This window comes from Oncorhynchus kisutch, linkage group LG17 (genome assembly GCF_002021735.2).
Source record: "Oncorhynchus kisutch isolate 150728-3 linkage group LG17, Okis_V2, whole genome shotgun sequence".
Classification (NCBI taxonomy): Eukaryota; Metazoa; Chordata; class Actinopteri; order Salmoniformes; family Salmonidae; genus Oncorhynchus; species Oncorhynchus kisutch.
In genome coordinates this window covers 80,394,474-80,416,973 of record NC_034190.2, presented here as the reverse complement: position 1 = coordinate 80,416,973, position 22,500 = coordinate 80,394,474, and the positions used below count along the sequence as shown (strand labels likewise).

General features: G+C 44.2%; 1 long non-coding RNA gene across 1 annotated transcript in view; it reads left to right on the top strand.

Moving 5' to 3' along the window:
* The window catches only part of LOC116352854 (uncharacterized), a 35,373-nt gene that overhangs the window by 11,074 nt on the left and 1,799 nt on the right, over window positions 1-22,500 (top strand). The window contains exon 2 of the long non-coding RNA XR_004203743.1: window positions 21,850-21,890. This is a non-coding gene — a long non-coding RNA (uncharacterized LOC116352854). The remainder of the gene's footprint in view (window positions 1-21,849; window positions 21,891-22,500) is intronic.

Genomic DNA, 22,500 nt, shown 5'->3' with positions numbered 1-22,500 from the left:
ATATTATTAATGTTAGCTCTCCATGTACATTAAAGGGCCAGCCGTGCTGCCCTGTTCTGAGTCCAATTGTACTTTTCCTAAGCCCCTCTTTGTGGCAACTGACCACACGACTGGACACTAGTCCAGGTGCGACAAATCTAGGGACTGTAGGACCTGCCTTGTTGATAGCGTTGTTGAGAGTTTAATGACTGTGATATGAGAAAACTACAACATTGTAGTTACTCCATAATACTCACCTAAATGACAAAGTGAAAAGAAGGAAGCCTGTACAGAATAACAATATTCCAAAACAAGCATCCTGTCTGCAATAAGGAACTAAAGTAAAACTGCAAAAAATATGGCAAAGATATGAACTTTACGTCCTGAATACAAGAGTTATGTTTGGGGCAAATCCAACACCACTCTTCATATTTTCAAGCATGGTGGTGGCTGCATCATGTTATGGGTATCCTAGTCATCGGCAAGGACTTGGGAGTTTTTTAGGATAAAAATAAACAGAATAGAGCTAAACACAGGCAAAATCCTAGAGGAAATCCTGGTTCAGTCTGCTTTCCAACAGACACTGGGAGACAAATTCCCCTTTCAGCAGGACAATAACCTAAAACACAAGACGAAATATACACAGGAGTTGCTTACCAGGTCAACACTGAAGGTTCCTGAGTGGCCTAGCTCCAGTTTTAACTTAAATCTGCTTGAAAATCAATGGCAAGACTTGAAAATGGCTGTCTAGCAATGATCAACAACCAATTTGACAGTTTTTTAAAAGAATTTGTACAACAATAATGTGCAAGTATTGTACAATCCAGATGTGCAACGATCTTAGAGACTTACCCAGAAAGACTCACAGCTGTAATCGATGCCAAAAAGGTGATTCTAACATGTATTGACAACTTATGTAAATGTGATATTTCTGTATTTCATTTGCAATAAATTAGCAAAATTCTTTGAAAATCAATTTAATCCGTTCACGCTGTAACACAAACAAAATGTGGAATCAATCAAAGGGTATAATTACTTTCTGAAGGCACTGGAGAGGCTACGGCCAACCTTAATCGGCTGTTCCTGTATTAAATTCAGTTGGCAATTTCCATTAGAGGGTCTGGGAGGTGGAAATAACCAGATAATGAAATAACGATAGCCTGTTATCAAGTCCATCTGGAGTCATATACAGTGGGGAAAAAAAGTATTTAGTCAGCCACCAATTGTGCAAGTTCTCCCACTTAAAAAGATGAGAGAGGCCTGTAATTTTCATAATAGGTACACTTCAACTATGACAGACAAAATTAGAAAAAAAAATCCAGAAAATCACATTGTAGGATTTTTTATGAATTTATTTGCAAATTATGGTTTATAACAGAGGCTATGTTGGTTAGGCTATCCCTCATTGTAACTTAAAGGGCACATGCTGAATTTTTCTCAATACCGGCAATTGATGAGTGTGTCACAGAACTATCAGAAATCAATATGATGTCACCGGCCCTGGAGGAGGAGAGAGATTGATCAGGGGCTTTGCTTTGATGCTGCTTGTGGTCTCCCTGGAGCTGCTTACACACGCACACGAACACATGCGCACACGCGCACACACACACACACACACACACGAACACACAAACACACAAACACACACACGAACACACCCACGAACACACAAACACACCCTCCTATAAATAAATAGGCTCACCACTGGCTATTCAATTAACTGGAGGGGAAATTGATATGGGACTGTAGATGCATTACAGTTTAACTTAATGTGTAATAGTCAGCTTAACCTTGTGTATTTATTTAATATTCAAATGAAGTCTAACTTATCCATCCAATCACCAACCTGTCTCTGTTTCCTTTATTAATCACTCCCTTTGACAGTGACCTTTTGACTGACGTATAGAATCTGAAGCCAGATGTAACAGACAGTAGCACTGTTCTTCTGTGCTTAGTTTTAATGTGTATTTGGCCAATAAACCGATACGTGGACAAATGTCACCCTGTTCTATATATAGTCCACTACATTTGAGCACTTGGACCCTGGTCAGTAGTGTGTGGGTGAGAAATGAGAGAAAATAAGTGTGTGTAAAGGCCTCAGATTGCAGCACACTTGGAATTGAATTGGCGCTCAGCTCTGATTTCACCCCTACAGCCATTCTAAGATTCTTATCAGCCATTCTAAGATTCTTATCAGCTATTCTAAGATTCTTATCAACCATTCTAAGATTCTTATTAGCCATTCTAAGATTCTTATCAGCCATTCTAAGATTCTTACCAGCCATTCTAAGATTCTTATCAGCCATTCTAAGATTCTTATCAGCCATTCTAAGATTCTTATCAGACATTCTAAAATTCTTATCAGCCATTCTAAGATTCTTATCAGCCATTCTAAGATTCTTATCAGCCATTCTAAGATTCTTACCAGCCATTCTAATATTCTTATCAGCCATTCTAAGATTCTTATCAGCCATTCTAAGATTCTTACCAGCCATTCTAATATTCTTATCAGCCATTCTAAAATTCTTATCAGCCATTCTAAGATTATTATCAGCCATTCTAAGATTCTTACCAGCCATTCTAAGATTCTTACCAGCCATTCTAAGATTCTTACCAGCCATTCTAAGATTCTTATCAGCCATTCTAAGATTCTTATCAGCCATTCTAAGATTCTTATCAGCCATTCTAAGATTCTTACCAGCCATTTACCGCCGCCGTTAAGGCAGTAAAGCTCCGACAAAACGGGAGGTGCAGAAGGAGATAACCCCTTCAGTATCAAAATATTTATCTGATAGCAGATTCTTTCTATCACATAGCAACCTGGTGAGAGAAAGAGAGACAGACAGACAGACAGACAGACCATGGCTTTCTGTTTAAAAGGACCGGGGACTCTGAGCACTCCAACCCTGATAGGTGATGGTCTGTATGTGTCGCTGCCTGTCTCCCTTAGAGAGATACAGTGCTGCATGAATACAGGGCAGACAGAGAGGTTTGAATCCAAGATCAGGGATTTCTATTGGAGCTGTTTAGAAGTAGTGTAACCTAGTTACTTTCTTGGCCCCTAAGACCCTCACAAACTCCTACAGATGCACCATTGAGAGCATTCTGTTAGGCTGGATCACTGCTTGGTACGGCAACTGCACCCCCGCCTGCAACCGCAAGGCTCTCCAGAGGGTGGTGCCGGTCAGCCCAACGCATCACTGGGGGCACACTGCCTGCCCTCCTGGACATCTACAGTACCCAGTGTCACAGGATGGCTAAGAAGATCATCAAGGACCTATTCTGGACTCTGACATTGCTCTTTCGGATATTTCTGTATGTCTTTCTTAGATTATTTTGGGATTATGTGCATATTGTTTTGTATTGCTAGGTATTACTGCACTGGTGGAGCTAGAAACACAAGCATTTTGCTGCACCTGCGATAACATCTGCAAATCTGTCTACATGACCAATAACCTTTGATTTGCTTTGATTTGCTTACCGCCACAATAGGTCCACAGACGACGCAATCACAATCACACTGCGCACTGCCCTAACCCATCTGGACAAGATGAATACCTATGTAAGAATGCTGTTCATCGACTACAGCTCAGCATTTAACACCATTGTACCCTCCAAACTCGTCATTAAGCTCGAGACCCTGGGTCTCGACCCGGCCCTGTGCAACTGGGTCATGGACTTCCTGACGGGCCGCCCCCCAGGTGGTGAGGGTAGGTAACAACATCTCCACCCCGCTGATCCTCAACACTGGGGCCCCACAAGGGTGCATTCTGAGCCCTCTCCTGTACTCCCTGTTCACCCACGACTGCGTGGCCATGCACGCCTCCAACTCAATCATCAAGTTTGCAGACGACACTACAGTGGTAGGCTTGATTACCAACAACGACGAGACGGCCTACAGGGAGGAGGTGAGGGCACTCGGAGTGTGGTGTCAGGAAAATAACCTCACACTCAACGTCAACAAAACTAAGGAGATGATTGTGGACTTCAGGAAACAGCAGAGGGAGCACCCCCCTATCCACATCGATGGGACAGTAGTGGAGAGGGTGGAAAGTTTTAAGTTCCTCGGCATACACATCACGGACAAACTGAAATGGTCCACCCACACAGACAGTGTGGTGAAGAAGGCGCAGCAGCGCCTCTTCAACCTCAGGAGGCTGATGAAATTTGCCTTGTCACCAAAAACACTCACAAACGTTTACAGATGCACAATCAATAGCATCCTGTCGGGCTGTATCACCGCCTGGTACGGCAACTGCTTCGCCCATAACTATAAGGCTCTCCAGAGGGTAGTGAGGTCTGCACAACGCATCACCGGGGGCAAACTACCTGCCCTCCAGGACACCTACACCACCCGATGTCACAGGAAGGCCAAAAAGATCATCAAGGACAACAACCACCCGAGCCACTGCCTGTTCACCCCGCTATCATCCAGAAGGCGAGGTCAGTACAGGTGCATCAAAATGGGGACAGAGAGACTGAAAAACAGCTTCTATCTCAAGGCCATCAGACTGTTAAACAGCCACCACTAACATTGAGTGGCTGCTGCCAACATACTGACTCAACTCTAACCACTTTAATAATGGACAAATGTATGTAATACATTTATCAGTAGCCCCTTTAAACAATGCCACTTTATATAATGTTTACATACCCTACATTACTCATACGTATATACTGTACTCTATACCATCTACTGCATGTTGCCTATGCCGTTCGGCCATCACTCATTCATATATTTTTATGTACATATTCTTATTCATTCCTTTACACTTGTGTGTATAAGGTAGTTGTTGTGAAATTGTTAGGTTAGATTACTTGTTAGATATTACTGCATGGTCGGAACTAGAAGCACAAGCATTTCGCTACACTCGCATTAACATCTGCTAACCATGTGTATGTGAGAAATTAAATTTGATTTGACTTCTGTTTCTATTGGAGTGGTCTATATTCAGTCTCTTTGGCGTGGAGAGTTAGACAGACAGGAAATGGAATAGTCGAGGCCCAGCTGAGCTCAGTACAGGGATGTGCTCTGTGTGGTTTTTGGATCAGTTGGTTTGGTCGGTAAGTAGGTTGTTTGTTGAGTATCTTGTCAGTTGAGCATCTTGTTGGTTGAGCATCTTGATAGTTGAGTATCTGGTCAGTTAAGATTCTTGTTAGTTGATCATCTTGATGTTTGAGCATCTTGTCAGTTGAGAATCTTGATGTTGATCATTTTGCTGTTTGAGCATCCTACTGGTTGAGAATCTTGGCTGTATGATTCATGGGTTGGTTTCCTGTACATACACTAAATGGTTTGTTTTGTCACATCAGGCATAATAATAAGCACAAGAGGATGAGTAACTGTGACTCCAGCTGTATGTCTCCCTGTTGATTCCTCTCTGTGTGTTTCCACCAGCTGAGATCCTGTGTAACGGTGTTAAATCAAATCAAATCAAATGTATTTATATAGCCCTTCGTACATCAGCTGATATCTCAAAGTGCTGTACAGAAACCCAGCCTAAAACCACAAACAGCAAGCAATGCAGGTGTAGAAGCACGGTGGCTAGGAAAAACTCCCTAGAAAGACCAAAACCTAGGAAGAAACCTAGAGAGGAACCAGGCTATGTGGGGTGGCCAGTCCTCTTCTGGCTGTGCCGGGTGGAGATTATAACAGAACATGGCCAAGATGTTCAAATGTTCATAAATGACCAGCATGGTCCAATAATAATAAGGCAGAACAGTTGAAACTGGAGCAGCAGCATGTCCAGGTGGACTGGGGACAGCAAGGAGTCATCATGTCAGGTAGTCCTGAGGCATGGTCCTAGGGCTCAGGTCCTCCGAGAGAGAGAAAGAAAGAAAGAGAGAAAGAGAGAATTAGAGAGAGCACACTTAAATTCACACAGGACACCGAATAGGACAGGAGAAGTACTCCAGATATAACAAACTGACCCTAGCCCCCGACACATAAACTACTGCAGCATAAATAGTGGAGGCTGAGACAGGAGGGGTCAGGAGACACTGTAGCCCCATCCGAGGACACCCCCGGACAGGGCCAAACAGGAAGGATATAACCCTACCCACTTTGCCAAAGCACAGCCCCCACACCACTAGAGGGATATCTTCAACCACCAACTTACCATCCTGAGACAAGGCCGAGTATAGCCCACAAAGATCTCCGCCACGGCACAACCCAAGGGGGGGCGCCAACCCAGTTAAATGACCTAAAGTTAACAAGGACTTTAGCTACTGTAAGTGGCTCCAGCTAGATAACCAGTGTGTGACTAGTTTTAGTCGTATGTACATGATACACATAGTACATGGTATACACTGCCCAACAAAATGCTTACTTGCAGCTTCCTTCTCAGCAATGCAATAAACACTGTGTTTCTTGTTTCCTGGTAACGGAGAGATGGAGCAAAAACAGAACTGACAAAATGTCACCAACCCCCTGAAGGGTAAAAACTAGTGTTTTTTTTTCTTATTTCACCATTTGTTTTCCTTCATTTCCTTTTCTTTCTCCCTGGAAAAACCAATGGGTTTATCTTTCCCTCTGTGTCCTTTTCTTACTCCCTGTAAAGATCGAACCCCATGACACAAGTCATTATTAGTACCCATGGAGGTGATAGGATAGACCTATCTACCATTGGGCAAAAACTGGTTGAAGAAACCTTGTTTCCACGTCAATTCAACCCCAAAAATCGATGTGATGACGTTGAATCAACGTGGAAAACTGATTGGATTTAAATGTTAAGGGCATATCGTCTTTTTCCTCAACGGACTTTGAACCTAAATCCAACGACATGGTGACATTTTGTGTTGATTTCACATTTGAATTCATGTTCGTTGACAACTCAACTATTATGGTTGAGGACACACTAGAGAGCATCAGTGAATCTCCGGTGTTTCTTTACTACTCCAGAGATAGAGACTCACCCCCATGCCCTCTGATGCCCCCCCATGCCCTCTGATGCCCCCCCATGCCCTCTGATGCCCCCCCATGCCCTCTGATGCCCCCCCATGTCCGCTGATGCCACCCCATGCCCTCTGATGCCACCCCATGCCCTCTGATGCCACCCCATGCCCTCTGATGCCCCCCATGCCCGCTGATGCCACCACATGCCCTCTGATGCCCCCCATGCCCCCTGATGCCCCCCCATGCCCCCCATGCCCTCTGATGCCCCCCCATGCCCTCTGATGCCCTCCATGCCCCCTGATGCCACCCCATGCCCTCCATGCCCCCTGATGCCACCCCATGCCCTCTGATGCCCCCCATGCCCTCTGATGCCCCCCCATGCCCTCTGATGCCACCCCATGCCCTCTGATGCCCCCCCATGCACTCTGCTGCCCCTCCCATGCCCTCTGCTACCCCCCCCCCCCATGCTCTCTACTACACCCCCATGCACTCTGCTGGACCCCCCCATGCCCAATGCTACCCTCCACCCCCCTATGCCCTCTGCTGGACCCCCCCATGCCCATTGCCACCCCCCACCCCCCTATGCCCTCTGCTGGCCCCCCATGCTCTCTGCTGCCCCTCCCATGCCCTCTGCTACCCCCCCATGCTCTCTACTACACCCCCATGCACTCTGCTGGACCCCCCCATGCCCAATGCTACCCCCCCCCCCCATGCCCTCTGCTGGCCCCACTGATTTGGTGAGATAGATTGATATAGATTGGTTAGAGTAGAATTATGCCAATCAGTGGTGTGTGTGTGTGTGTGTGTGTGTGTGTGTGTGTGTGTGTGTGTGTGTGTGTGTGTGTGTGTGTGTGCGTGTGCGTGTGCGTGTGCGTGTGCGTGTGCGTGTGCACCGAGGCACAGTGAGGTCACTGAGGTTCAATGGAATTCATTACCTGCTGAGAAACACATGCAGAAAATCACAGGGGTCATATCACAACAGAGATATTTGTGACACATAGTCGTGAAGTGTGTGCCTGTGTGTGTGGATCCCCTGGGCCCAGTGTTTGAGACCATAGATTGCTGTCCTCCAGGGACCTGTTTTATGTTTCTCCAGCTTCTCAGAATAACTGCTGCTTCTCAGTCTAACTGTCCCTAGGGGATCAATGTAGGGGAGGATAGGGACGGAGGGGGAGGAGGGATGATGAGTGGCGGGGTGGGGTGGATGGATGAGAGGGGAATAGAGGGGGGGAGCTGAGAAGGAGTAAAGGGAGGGAACGATGGAGGATTGGAGGCGGAAAAGGGAGAGAAGAGAGAATGAGGGAGGGATGGAGGGAGGAGTGGTGGCTGGAGGAGGAAGGAGGGATGGAGGGAGGAGTGGTGGCCGGAGGAGGGATGGAGGGAGGAGTGGTGGCTGGAGGAGGGATGGAGGGAGGAGTGGTGGCTGGAGGAGGAAGGAGGGGGGGAGGGAGGAGTGGTGGCCGGAGAAGGAAAGAGGGATGGAGGAAGGAGGAGTGCTGGCCGGAGGAGGAAGGAGGGATGGTTTCGGAGGAGGTGGGTGGAGGACTAATGAAAGTATCAGAATGATTAGGATGTGTGCTCCTGTTGTGGAATTTGATCTAGATACAGTGCATTTGGAAAGTATTCAGACCCCTTGACTTTTTTAATGTTTTGTTAAGTTACAGCCTTGTTCTAAAATTGATTAAATAGCAATGAATCTACATACAATACCCCATAATGACAAACCAAAAACGGGTTTTTATTAAAAATAAAAAACTGAAATATCACATTTACGTAAGTATTCAGACCCTTTACTCAGTACTTTGTTGAAGCACCTTTGGCAGTGATTACAGTATTCTTGAGTATGACGATACAAGCTTGGCAGACCTGTATTTGGGGAGTTTCTCCCATTCTGGAGAGCGTCGCTGCACAGCTATTTTCAGGTCTCTCCAGAGACGTTCGATCTGGTTCAAGTCCAGGCTTTGGCCCGGCCACACAAGGACATTCAGAGACTTGTCCCGAAGCCACTCCTATGTTGTCTTGGCTGTGTGCTTAGGGTCGTTGTCCTGTTGGAAGGTGAACCTTCGTCCCAATCTGAGGTCCTGAGCACTCTGGAGCAGATTTTCATCAAGGATCTCTCTGTAGTTTGCTCCATTCATCTTTCTCTTGATCCTGTCTAGTCTCCCAGTCTGAGAGTCTTTAGGTGCCGTTTGGCAAACTCCAAGTAGGCTGTCATGTGGCTTTTACTGAGGAGTGGCTTCCATCTGGCCACTACCATAAAGGCCTGATTGGTGGAGTGCTGCAGAGATGGTTGTCCTTCTGGAAGGTTCTCTCATCTCCACAGAGGAACTCTCGAGCTCTGTCAGAGTGACCATCGGGTTCTTGATCACCTCCCTGACCAAGGCCTTGGTGGTTCCAAACTTCTTCCATTTAAGAATGATGGAGGCCACTGTTCTTGAGGACCTCTTGGGGACAATTCCTTTGACCTTGAGGCTTGGTTTTTGCTCTGATGTGCACTGTCAACTGTGGGACGTTATATAGACAAGTGTGTGCCTTTCAAAATCATGTCCAATCAATTGAATTTACCACAGGTGGACTCCAATCAAGTGGTAGAAACATTTCAAGGATGATCCATGGAAACAGGATGCACCTGAGCTAAATTTCGAGTCTCATAAGCAAAGGGTCTGAGTACTTTTATGTACATAAAGTATTTGTGTTTAAAAAAATGTTTTTCTGGTTTATTGTGTGTACATTGATGAGGAAAATGTTTTATGTAATTAATTTTAGACTAACATAACATTTGGAAAAAGTCAAGGGGTCTGAATAATTTCTGAATGCACTGTATAATCACTCTACACTCTCTGACCTGTAAAAACACATCACCAAAACGGATGTGTTCCCTGTAAACACACATCACTACATCGGATGTGTTCCCTGTAAACACACATCACTACATCGGATGTGTTCCCTGGAAACACACATCACTACATCGGATGTGTTCCCTGGAAACACACATCACTACATCGGATGTGTTCCCTGGAAACACACACCACTAAATCGGATGTGTTCCCTGTAAACACACCACTAAATCGGATGTGTTCCCTGTAAACACACCACTAAATCGGATGTGTTCCCTGTAAACACACCACTAAATCGGATGTGTTCCCTGTAAACACACACCACTAAATCGAATGTGTTCCCTGTAAACACACCACTAAATCGGATGTGTTCCCTGTAAACACACACCACTAAATCGGATGTGTTCCCTGTAAACACACCACTAAATCGGATGTGTTCCCTGTAAACACACCACTAAATCGGATGTGTTCCCTGTAAACACACCACTAAATCGGATGTGTTCCCTGTAAACACACCACTAAATCGGATGTGTTCCCTGTAAACACACACCACTAAATCGAATGTGTTCCCTGTAAACACACATCACTACATCGGATGTGTTCCCTGTAAACACACATCACTACATCGGATGTGTTCCCTGTAAACACACATCACTACATCGGATGTGTTCCCTGTAAACACACATCACTACATCGGATGTGTTCCCTGTAAACACACACCACTAAATCGAATGTGTTCCCTGTAAACACACCACTAAATCGGATATGTTCCCTGTAAACACACCACTAAATCGGATGTGTTCCCTGTAAACACACCACTAAATTAGATGTGTTCCCTGTAAACACACATCACTAAATCGGATGTGTTTTACTTCCCCTGAGTCTCATAGCCCTTTAATTTAATCAAGAGGGTTGGGGAGTAACAGACTACATTGAATCAATTACCAAAAAACTGTACGTTTAATCGTTTACGTTAACAGCTAATCAGATTACAGATACTTGTGAAAAACTAGATGATTACTTGTAGAATTGCTTTTAAATTCAGAAAGGATGTTTGTAACCAAAAACAATATATTATTACCTTTTTCTGTTTTTATCAGACATTCAATTCAGCATTGAACATTTCAGTTTGACCACTACAATGTCACACCAAATGCATTTGATGGATCCTTTTTTTTGTCTTCTGCTAATGACTCTTAAAGGGGGAAAAGTCATCAAAAAAGTCATTAAGAAAATATTACATTCAGAAAGGAACCAATCCTGTTCCTCGCTGTATGAGGTGTGTGTTGTTTTCTGACTCATCCCTAAAGCCTACCTAGTAGGTATCTGTGTGTGTGCGTGTGTGCGTGTGTGTGTGTGTGTGTGAGAGAGAGTGAGAGTGAGAGAGAGAGAGATCTTTTTCCAATTTTGGGGATGTTAAGATTGCGTCTCACTGGGTCTCACAGGTCGATGGAGCGGATAATTAATGCAGGAACCCTCGACACCATGGAGGACAAAATTAGTTTAGATCAGAAAACACTTGGCTGTACTGAATAAGTGTCTCTCATTAATACTGTCTCATCTGTAACCAACGACCAGCTGATGACAACTGAATTTTTGGGTCACAACCCACAGCCCCATCAAGTGAAATCAAAGTTTACTGGTTGTGTACACAGATTTGCAGATGTTATCGCATGCGTCCCAGGGGGTTTCCCCATAACAAATAAGGGTACACTCATTATACGCCCCCAGAATCAAGGTACCCCATGCGCCCCAGAATCAGGGTACCTCGTACGCCCCCAGAATCAAGGTACCCCATACTCCCCAGAATCAGGGTACCCCATGAGCCCCAGAATCAGGGTACCTCGTACGCCCCAGAATCAAGGTATCCCATACTCCCCAGAATCAGGGTACCTCGTAGGGCCCAGAATCAGGGTACCCTATACTCCCCAGAATCAGGGTACCCCATACTCCCAGAATCAGGGTACCCCATACACCCCAGAATCAGGGTACCCCATACACCCCACTCGAAGACTCAATGTGTGCTTTGAATCCTGTCTGGTTATACTGTATGTATTTGTAGGAGCTAGGTTATTTAACCTTACATCAAATCTGGTTTAGGGTTGGATAACCTAATGTAGCAGGCTTAAAGGAAACGTCTGAACCTAGATCCCCTACATACTGGTCTTGAAAAGAATTTTAAAAACTGTCAGGATTGGTTCTCTTCTGGGCTGTTCAACCAATTAGGATGAAATGTTGCCTTGTTAACGTCCAAAAGGCTCTCTTTCCACTTCCCCTGAAAACAGGAACTGCCGGTTGTTGGGGACTCGGCAGAGGCTAAGCGTTGAGAGATAGACAGTGAGAGGTGCTGTATGTGAATAACAGGAGAGGGGAGATGTGTCCACAGTTGAAGTCGGAAGTTTACATACACCTTAGCCAAATACATTTAAACTCAGTTTTTCACAATTCCTGACATTTAATCCTAGTCAAAATTATAGTCTTAGGTCAGTTAGGATCACCACTTTATTTTAAGAATGTGAAATGTCAGAATAATATTAGAGAGAGAATGATTTATTTCAGCTTTTATTTCTTTCATCACATTCCCAGTGGGTCAGAAGTTGACATACACTCAATTAGTATTTGGCGGCATTGCCTTTAAATTGTTTAACTTGGGTCAAACGTTTCGGGTAGCCTTCCACAAGCTTCCCACAATAAGTTGGGTGAATTTTGGCCCCTTCCTCCTGACAGAGCTGGTGTAACTGTGTCAGGATTGTTGGCCTCCTTGCTCACACATGCTTTTTCTATAGGAGGTCAGGGATTTGTGATGGCCACTCCAATACCTTGACTTTGTTGACCTTAAGCCATTTTGCCACAACTTTGAAAGTATACTTGGGGTCATTGTCCATGTGGAAGACCCATTTGCGACCAAGCTTTAACTTCCTGACTGATGTTTTGAGATGTTGCTTCAATATATCCACATGATTGTCCTTCCTCACGATGCCATCTATTTTGTGAAGTGACATGTCCCTCCTGCAGCAAAGCACCACAACATGATGCTGCCACCCTCATGCTTCACGGTTGGGATGGTGTTCTTCAGCTTGAAAGCCTCCCCCATTTACTCCAAACATAACAATGTTCATTATGGCCAAACAGTTCTATTTTTGTTTCATCAGACCAGAGGATATTTCTCCAAAAAGTACGATCTTTGTCCCCATGTGCTGTTGCAAACCGTAGTCTGGCATTTTTATGGTGGTTTTGGAGCAGTGGCTTCTTCCTTGCTGAGCAAGGACTAGATCAGGTTATGTCGATATAGGACTCATTTTACTGGGGATATAGATACTTTTGTACTTGTTTCCTCCAGCATCTTCACAAGGTCCTTTGCTGTTGTTCTGGGATTGATTTGCAATTTTCGCACCAAAGTGCGTTCATCTCTAGGAGACAGAACGCGTCTCCTCCCTGAGCGATATGTCGGCTGCGTGGTCGCATGGTGTATATACTTGCGTACTATTGTTTGTACAGATGAACGTGGTACCTTCAGGTGTGTGGAAATTGCTCCCAAGGATGAACCAGACTTGTGGAGGTCTACAATTATTTTTCTGAGGTCTTGGCTGATTTCTTTTGATTATCCCATGATGTCAAGGAAAGAGGCACTGACTTTGAAGGTAGGCCTTGAAATACATCCACAGGTACACCTCCAATTGACACAAATTATGTCAAAATTGGCCTATCAGACGCTTCTAAAGCATTGACATCATTTTCTGTTATTTTCCAAGCTGTTTAAAGGCACAGTCATCTTAGTGTATGTAAACGTCTGACCCACTGGAATTGTGATACAGTGAATTTTAAGTGAAATAATCTGTCTGTTAACAATGGTTGGAAAAATGACTTGTGTCATAAACAAAGTAGATGTCCTAACCGACTTGCCAAAACTATAGTTTGTTAACAAGAAATTGGTAAAGTTAAAAAACTAGTTTTACCCTCAGTGTATTCCGACTTCAACTGTATGAATGGTGTGACAGTTATGGTTGTGACGGGTTCAGTGAGCTAAACTCAGAAGCTCTCTTACCCTCTGACATGCAGAGCTGAAGGGCTCAAACAGTCATATATATATATATATATATATATATATATATATATATATATATATATATATATATATACACTGGATGTTGTTGACATGATAGTGTCAGTAACCTTTCTGTCAGACTGTACATAGAATTTAACCTTATCACATACTGCATAGCCACAGCATATCAAGATACTCCTGGAGGTAAATTGGCGTGTGTGTGTGTGTGTGGTATGTGTGTGGTATGTGTGTGTGGTATATGTGTGTGTGTGTGTGTTTGTGTGTGTGTGTGTCTGCTTGTGCGTGTGTGTATATATAGGTTCCATTCCAAATGTGTCAGATTGACAGTCTGTGTGTTTAGCTGGCGTAGAGGAGAGAGAAATGGTGAAATTGGCGTGAATTCCTGCTAAGCGAAGTGGAAAGTAACTCTGTGGAGGTTCTAATAGGCAGAGAAAGTATTCATAACCCTTGACTTATTCCAAATAGTGTTGTGTTACAGCCTGAATTTAAAATGGATTAAATTGATTTATTTTCCATCTAAACCCAATATGTTTTTAGAAAATGTTGAACCTTTATTGAAAAATGAAATAAAGACATATCTAGTATTTACACCCTCCAAATTTGAGCTCAGGTGCATCCAATTTCCTTTTGATCATTCTTGACACGTCTTTACAACTTGATTGGAGTCCATCTATAGCCAATTCAATTGTTTGGACACTGGTAAGGATAGAGGGAACGGTGAATGGAACCAAATACAGGAAAATCCTCGATGAGAACCTGCTCGATGAGAACCTGCTTGATGAGAACCTGCTCGATGAGAACCTGCTCGATGAGTACCTGCTCGATGAGAACCTGCTCGATGAGAACCTGCTCGATGAGAACCTGCTCGATGAGAACCTGCTTGATGAGAATGGTTGAATAATTCAACAGACAGAGAGAAAAACTACCTGGTACCTCCATCATATGAAAGTCAATGGATAGGCTTAGCTACGGCTAATACAGGAAGCAGATTGGTTCTGTTTGTAACAGGCTCCCCCAAACGCAGATCTATCAGATTGGGAAAGGGGGGGGGGGGAACCTAGTCAGTTGCACAACTGAATGCGTTCAACCAAAATGTGTCTTCCGCATTTAAACCAGAGAGGTGCGGGGGGGCTGCCTTAATTCACGCCCCCCCCCCCCTTCGCCAGCTTGAGGACTCAAACCAGCGACCATCTGATTACTGGCCAAATGCTCTTAACCGCTAGGTTCTGTTTATAATGGGGGGAAATTAATATACAGGTTATGTTATAGTGACAACCACTCCCAAACTCAGATTTATCCATCAACTGAGTCTACATCCTAAATCGCACCCTTTTCCCTAGGGCTCTGGTCAAAAGTAGTGCACTCTGTAGGGAATATAGGGTTCTATCTGGGACGCAGACTGAGTCTCACTGATGACAGTGAAAAAATGAGACGGTGAACTTAGTCCTGTACGTAGACATGAGTAGGTGATTATTGCCAAGAGATCTGGAGAATAGAAAAACTATGTGAAGGAGTATCTGTGAGCAAAATTACTAGAGCATGACTTGCAGGAGTTTTAAAGGCAGTAGCAATTAGTGTTTTTTTTGTGGTCGGTTCGTTTAAAAAAAAAAAAATACCGTACCAGTCAAAGGTTTGGACACACCTACTCATTCCAGATGATGATCTTTATTTTTACTGTTTTCTTCATTGTAGAATAATTGTGAAGACATTAAAACTATGAAATAACACATATGGAATCATGTAGAACCAAAAAAGTGTTAAACAAATCAAAATATATATTTTTTATTTTACATTCTTCAAAGTAGCCACCCTGTGGAATTTCTTTCCTTCTTAATGCATTTTAGCCAATCAGTTGACTTGTGACAAGGTACGATTGGTATACAGAAGATAGCCGTGTTTGGTAAAAGACCAAGTCCATATTATGTCAAGAACAGCTCAAATAAGCAAAGTAAAATGACAGTCCATCATTACTTTAACACATAAAGGTCAGTCAATGAAGGAGAATTTCAAGAACTTTGAAAGTTTCTTCAAGTGCAGTCGCAAAAACCATCAACCAATTTCTAGAGCTTCCTTACCACCTCCTCCTCCCTTCTTTTTAATGAATTTTCATCTCGATGCCATTTGTCCTCCTGTGACTTCCATTGGACCAATGAGAGAAGAGATGGACTCTCAGCAGCAGCACATGCAGAGTTGACCGTAAAGATTCTATTTAAAACGGACTCACCAAAATAGACGCTTCCTCTTGGAGGTGCCAATTAGGTTACTGAAAACTCCTGGAGAGCACTGGGGAGAAGAGTGGAAGAGAAGGAGGGACTGGAGAGCACTGTGGAGAAGAGTGGAAGAGAAGGAGGGAATGGAGAGCACTGTGGAGAAGAGAGGAGGAGAAGGAGGGACTGGAGAGCACTGTGGAGACGAGAGGAAGAGAAGGAGGGACTGGAGAGCACTGGGGAGAAGAGTGGAAGAGAAGGAGGGACTGGAGAGCACTGTGGAGAAGAGAGGAAGAGAAGGAGGGACTGGAGAAGAGTGGAAGAGAAGGAGGAACTGGGGAGAAGAGAGGAAGAGAAGGAGGGACTGGAGAGCACTGTGGAGAAGAGAGGAAGAGAAGGAGGGACTGGAGAGCACTGTGGAGAAGAGAGGAAGAGAAGGAGGGACTAGAGAAGAGAGGAAGAGAAGGAGGGACTGGAGAGCACTGTGGAGAAGAGAGGAAGAGAAGGAGGGACTGGAGAAGAGAGGAAGAGAAGGAGGAACTGGGGAGAAGAGAGGAAGAGAAGGAGGGACTGGATAATCTCTATAACATTAAACCCCAACACCTACCCAGACTGGCTCAATAACCCAGACTGGCTCAATAACATTACACCCCAACACCCACCCAGACTGGCTCAATAACATTAAACCCCAACACCCACCCAGACTGGCTCAATAACATTAACCCCCATCACCCAGACTGGCTCAATAACAGTAAACTCCAACACCTACCCAGACTGACTCAATAACATTAACCCCCATCACCCAGACTGGCTCAATAACAGTAAACTCCAACACCTACCCAGACTGGCTCAATAACAGTAAACTCCAACACCTACCCAGACTTGAACAATTTACCTCTCCAATTAGCACAGTGACATGAGGAAATGTAATACTATCTCTGCTCTACGGTTCCGTAAGTTCCATTTAGACAGACAGGGAAAAGGTGACGGACAAGCTAATTGGTTTAGATTAATGGAAGATAAAACAGAACAGAGCCAGGTGGTTTCGACGAGGTGTGTGTGTGTGTGTGTGTTTGACACAGATGGCTTTGTTTTCTCCAATGATAATTACTATGACAACGTTCTCACTGTAGTCAGGTCAGCTGCATTATTAAACAATGATAGTAGCATCACACACACACACACACACACACACACACACACACACACACACACACACACACACACACACACACACACACACACACACACACACACACACACACACACACACACACACACACACACACACACACACACTTCCCCTAGCATCACAGTAATGGATTACTATGTATTGAACTGCCATTGATTAATTTGAACATGAATGATGACTTGATGCCTGTACTGAATCAGAGGGTTTGGTTAGGGTCATGAATGATGACTTGATGCCTGTACTGAATCAGAGGGTTTGGTTAGGGTCATGAATGATGACTTGATGCCTGTACTGAATCAGAGGGTTTGGTTAGGGTCATGAATGATGACTTGATGCCTGTACTGAATCAGAGGGTTTGGTTAGGGTCATGAATGATGACTTGATGCCTGTACTGAATCAGAGGGTTTGGTTAGGGTCATGAATGATGACTTGATGCCTGTACTGAATCAGAGGGTCTAGTATGTATTAATTGAACTGCCCCTCAGCCTGTGGGGCCTGTAGGAATGTAGAGCCTGTAGAGCCTGTAGAGAGGTAGAGCCTGTAGAGATGTAGAGCCTGCAGAGCCCGTAGAGAAGTAGAGCCTGTAGAGAAGTAGAGCCTGTAGAGCCTGTAGAGAAGTAGAGCCTGTAGAGCCTGTAGAGAGGTAGAGCCTGTAGAGATGTAGAGCCTGTAGAGAAGTAGAGCCTGTAGAGCCTGTAGAGATGTAGAGCCTGTAGAGATGTAGAGAAGTAGAGCCTGTAGAGCCTGTAGAGATGTAGAGAAGTAGAGATGTAGAGTCTGCAGAGCCTGTACAAATGTTGAGATGTAGAGATGTGGAGAAGTAGAACATGTAGAGATGTAGAGCATGTAGAGATTTAGAGCCTGTAGAGATGTAGAGCCTGTAGAGCCTGTAGAGAAGTAGAGCCTGTGGGGCCTGTAGGGATGTAGAGCCTGTAGAGCCTGTAGAGAAGTAGAGCCTGTAGAGCCTGTAGAGAGGTAGAGCCTGTAGAGTCTGTAGAGCCTGTAGAGAGGTAGAGCCTGTAGATATGTAGAGCCTGCAGAGCCTGTAGAGATGTAGAGCCTGTAGAGATGTAGAGAAGTAGAGCCTGTAGAGATGTAGAGCCTGTAGAGCCTGTAGAGAGGTAGAGCCTGTAGAGCCTGTAGAGCCTGTAGAGAGGTAGAGCCTGTAGATATGTAGAGCCTGCAGAGCCTGTAGAGATGTAGAGCCTGTAGAGATGTAGAGAAGTAGAGCCTGTAGAGCCTGTAGAGATGTAGAGAAGTAGAGATGTAGAGTCTGCAGAGCCTGTACAAATGTTGAGATGTAGAGATGTAGAGAAGTAGAACATGTAGAGATGTAGAGCATGTAGAGATTTAGAGCCTGTAGAGTTGTAGAGACTGTAGAGCCTGTAGAGATGTAGAGCCTGTAGAGATGTAGAGAAGTAGAGCCTGTAGAGATGTAGAGAAGTAGAGATGTAGAGTCTGCAGAGCCTGTACAAATGTTGAGATGTAGAGATGTGGAGAAGTAGCATATGTAGAGATGTAGAGCATGTAGAGATTTAGAGCCTGTAGAGTTGTAGAGACTGTAGAGATGTAGAGCCTGTAGAAATGTAGAGCCTGTAGCGATGTAGAGCCTGTAGAGATGTAGAGCCTGTAGAGCCTGTACAGGTGTAGAGAAGTAGAGCCTGTAGAGATGTAGAGAAGTAGAGTCTGCAGAGCCTGTACAAATGTTGAGATGTAGAGATGTAGAGAGGTAGAACATGTAGAGATGTAGAGCATGTAGAGATTTAGAGCCTGTAGAGATGTAGAGCCTGTACATGTGTAGAAATGTAGAGCCTGTAGAGATGTAGAGCCTGTACATGTGTAGAGATGTAGAGCCTGTAGAGATGTAGAGCCTGTAGAGATGTAGAGCCTGTAGATATGTAGAGCCTGTAGAGATGTAGAGCCTGTAGCGATGTAGAGCCTGTAGCGATGTAGAGCCTGTACAGATGTAGAGCCTGTAGCGCCTGTACAGATGTAGCGCCTGTAGAGATGTAGATATGTAGATATGTAGAGCCTGTAGAGATGTAGATATGTAGAGCCTGTACAGGTGTAGAGATGTAGAGTCTTTAGAGATGTAGAGCCTGTAGAGATGTAGAGCCTGTAGAGATGTAGAGCCTGTAGAGATGTAGAGATGTAGGGCCTGTAGAGCCTGTAAAGATGTAGAGCCTGTAGATATGTAGAGCCTGTACAGGTGTAGAGATGTAGAGCCTTTAGAGATGTACAGCCTGTAGATATATAGAGCCTGTAGAGATGTAGATATGTAGAGCCTGTACAGGTGTAGAGATGTAGAGCCTGTAGAGATATATATATATATGTAGAGCCTGTTGAGATGTAGAGCCTGTAAAGATGTAGAGCCTGTACAGATGTAGAGCCTGTAGAGATGTAGAGCCTGTAGAGTCTGTAGAGATGTAGAGCCTATAGAGATGTAGAGTCTGTAGAGATGTAGAGTCTGTAGAGATGTAGAGTCTGTAGAGATGTAGAGCCTATAGAGATGTAGAGCCTGTAGAGATGTAGAGTCTGTAGAGATGTAGAGCCTGTACAGATGTAGAGCCTGTTGAGCCTGTTGAGCCTGTAGAGATGTGAGCCTATAGTGCCCGTAGAAATGTAGAGATGACATGGGCATTGTTGCACTTTGCTGCTTGTGAGTTATTTATTGGCCTTTCATATTCTATAACAGGAAATCAACGACAGGTCTGATGCAGTAGAATATATTGGTATTCTGATGAGACAGTGTTTGTGTCCCAAATGACACCCGATTCCCTATCTAGTGCACTACTTTAGACCAGGACCCTATTCCCTATCTAGTGCACTACCTTTGACCAGGACCCTATTCCCTATCTAGTGCACTACCTTTGACCAGGACCCTATTCCCTATCTAGTGCACTACCTTTGAACAGGGTCCATAGTGCTCTGGTATAAAGGTAGTGCACTAGATAGGGAATAGGGCCCTGGTCAAAGTTAGTGCACTAGATAGGGAATAGGGTCCTGGTCAAAGGTAGTGCACTAGATAGGGAATAGGGTCCTGGTCAAAGGTAGTGCACTAGATAGGGAATAGGGTCCTGGTCAAAGGTAGTGCACTAGTTAGGGAATAGGGTCCTGGTCTAAAGTAGTGCACTAGATAGGGAATAGGGTCCTGGTCAAAGGTAGTGAACTAGATAGGGAATAGGGTCCTGGTCAAAGGTAGTGCACTAGTTAGGGAATAGGGTCCTAGTCTAAAGTAGTGCACTAGATAGGGAATAGGGTCCTGGTCAAAGGTAGTGCACTAGATAGGGAATAGGGTCCTGGTCAAAGGTAGTGCACTAGTTAGGGAATAGGGTCCTAGTCTAAAGTAGTGCACTAGATAGGGAATAGGGTCCTGGTCAAAGGTAGTGCACTAGATAGGGAATAGGGTCCTGGTCAAAGGTAGTGCACTAGATAGGGAATAAGGTCCTGGTCAAAGGTAGTTCACTAAATAGGGGATAGGGTAGTATTTGGGAATCCACCAGTCTCCGCAATTGGAGAAGTGTTATGTTGACAGAATAAAAATAAAGTTAATCTTCCATAACTAGGGACATCTGTTATCAAAAAGTAACAATCACTCCTTGTCTGTATCCTCTCCAGCAGGATGGAAGCTGTTGTGTGAGGGAGGGCTAAAAAAATACCTTTATTACCATCATTCCAAATGAATATATGTGGACTGGCCATGTTGATGGCTTTAGTTGGACAATAATGACTGTGACTCCTACTGTCGCTATGTGCTGTGGTCTGCTACGGTTGCTCTCCCCCCTGATTTCCCGGGTGCCCAGACTCCAGATTCACCCGTGGCACAAATGGTGGCACAACACTCTGCAGTGCTGGTTGCCAGCCCCATTATCACAGAGGGGAACAAACTAGCACCAGCCTACTGCAAACTCAATCACACTCTGCTCTCTGCTTTTTTCCAGAATTGGCTGTTTGCCCGCTAATTGGTGCACAACATTTTCAATTGGCTCCTCTGCCTCAGTGTCCTCAGTGTCCCTGTGAGCTAGCTGGAGATTTACTGTGCAATATAGTACTGTATGTTGGCAGTGAAAACATAAAGGCGACGGGATATGGTTAGTTTATTGGATAGTGTGTACCACCTGATTGTAAAGAACCATAGTGTAACAATATAGTGTAACAATATGGAGACATTTTGATGAAGCCGTGTGTATTGTGTTCTAAAGAAAGGAAATTGTAATCTAGGATATACTCAAACATAGTTATATGTGTTTGTTTTTTTAACCTTTATTTAACCAGGCAAGTCAGTTAAGAACAAATTCCTATTTACAATGACGGCCTAGGAACAGTGGGTTAAAGGCCTGTTCATGGGCAGAACGACAGATTTGTACCTCGTCAGCTCAGGGGTTTGAACTTGCAACCTTCCGGTTACTAGTCCAACACTCTAACCACTAGGCTACCCTGCCGCCACGAGTTGAGTTGAGTTGAGTTGAGTTGATTTGAGTTGAGTTGGATAATTGTTCAAATAAACGTCTATTGGAATAAATATATTTTTTTCAGTACAAACATCTTCTACATCTTGATGGTGAAGAGCTTACTTGCAACCTGTTATTACCTCTTATGACCTCCTCTAGAACTCTTATGACCTCACTCTCTGAGCCATAAATATTAAATCAGACGAATTTCTTCTCTTTCAGGAATCTATTAGACAGAGACACATTCTCCAAATCTGATCCATGTAAGTACTTTACCTTCACAGTTATCATGTCACATTTATCACAGTTATTACTGTATTGTGTTACAATTACAGATGAGTGATTGGCTTAGCCTATACGGCTAGTATTTGTAAAAGAATAAAGATTTTTTTTTAATACAACACAGGTGTCAAACTCATTCCACGGAGGGCCAAGTGTCGGCGGGTTATCGCTCCTCCCTTGTACTTGATTGACGAATCAAGGTCACTAATTAGTAAGGAACTCCCCACACCTGGTCGTCCAGGGCCTAATTAAAAGGAAAAAAAAACAGAACCCTGCAGACACTAGGCCCTCCGTGGATTGAGTTTGACACCCCTGCCCTATACTTTTCTTCACTTGATCTGGGTTTAACTGTGATTTAGCTGACTCTGCTATTTCAAAAGTGTTCCCTCAAGAACTGCATCTCATTTGCAGAGTAATGATGACAGGTCTTCGTCACAGCTAGAGTTACAGAAAGAGACAGTAGCTTTAAGCGATAGTTTGTGATTTTGGCAATGAGGCCCTTTCATCTACTTCCCCAGAGTCAGATGAACTTGTGGATACCATTTTTACGTGCTGTATCTTCATCCAGTGTGAAGGAAGGTGCTAACTAGC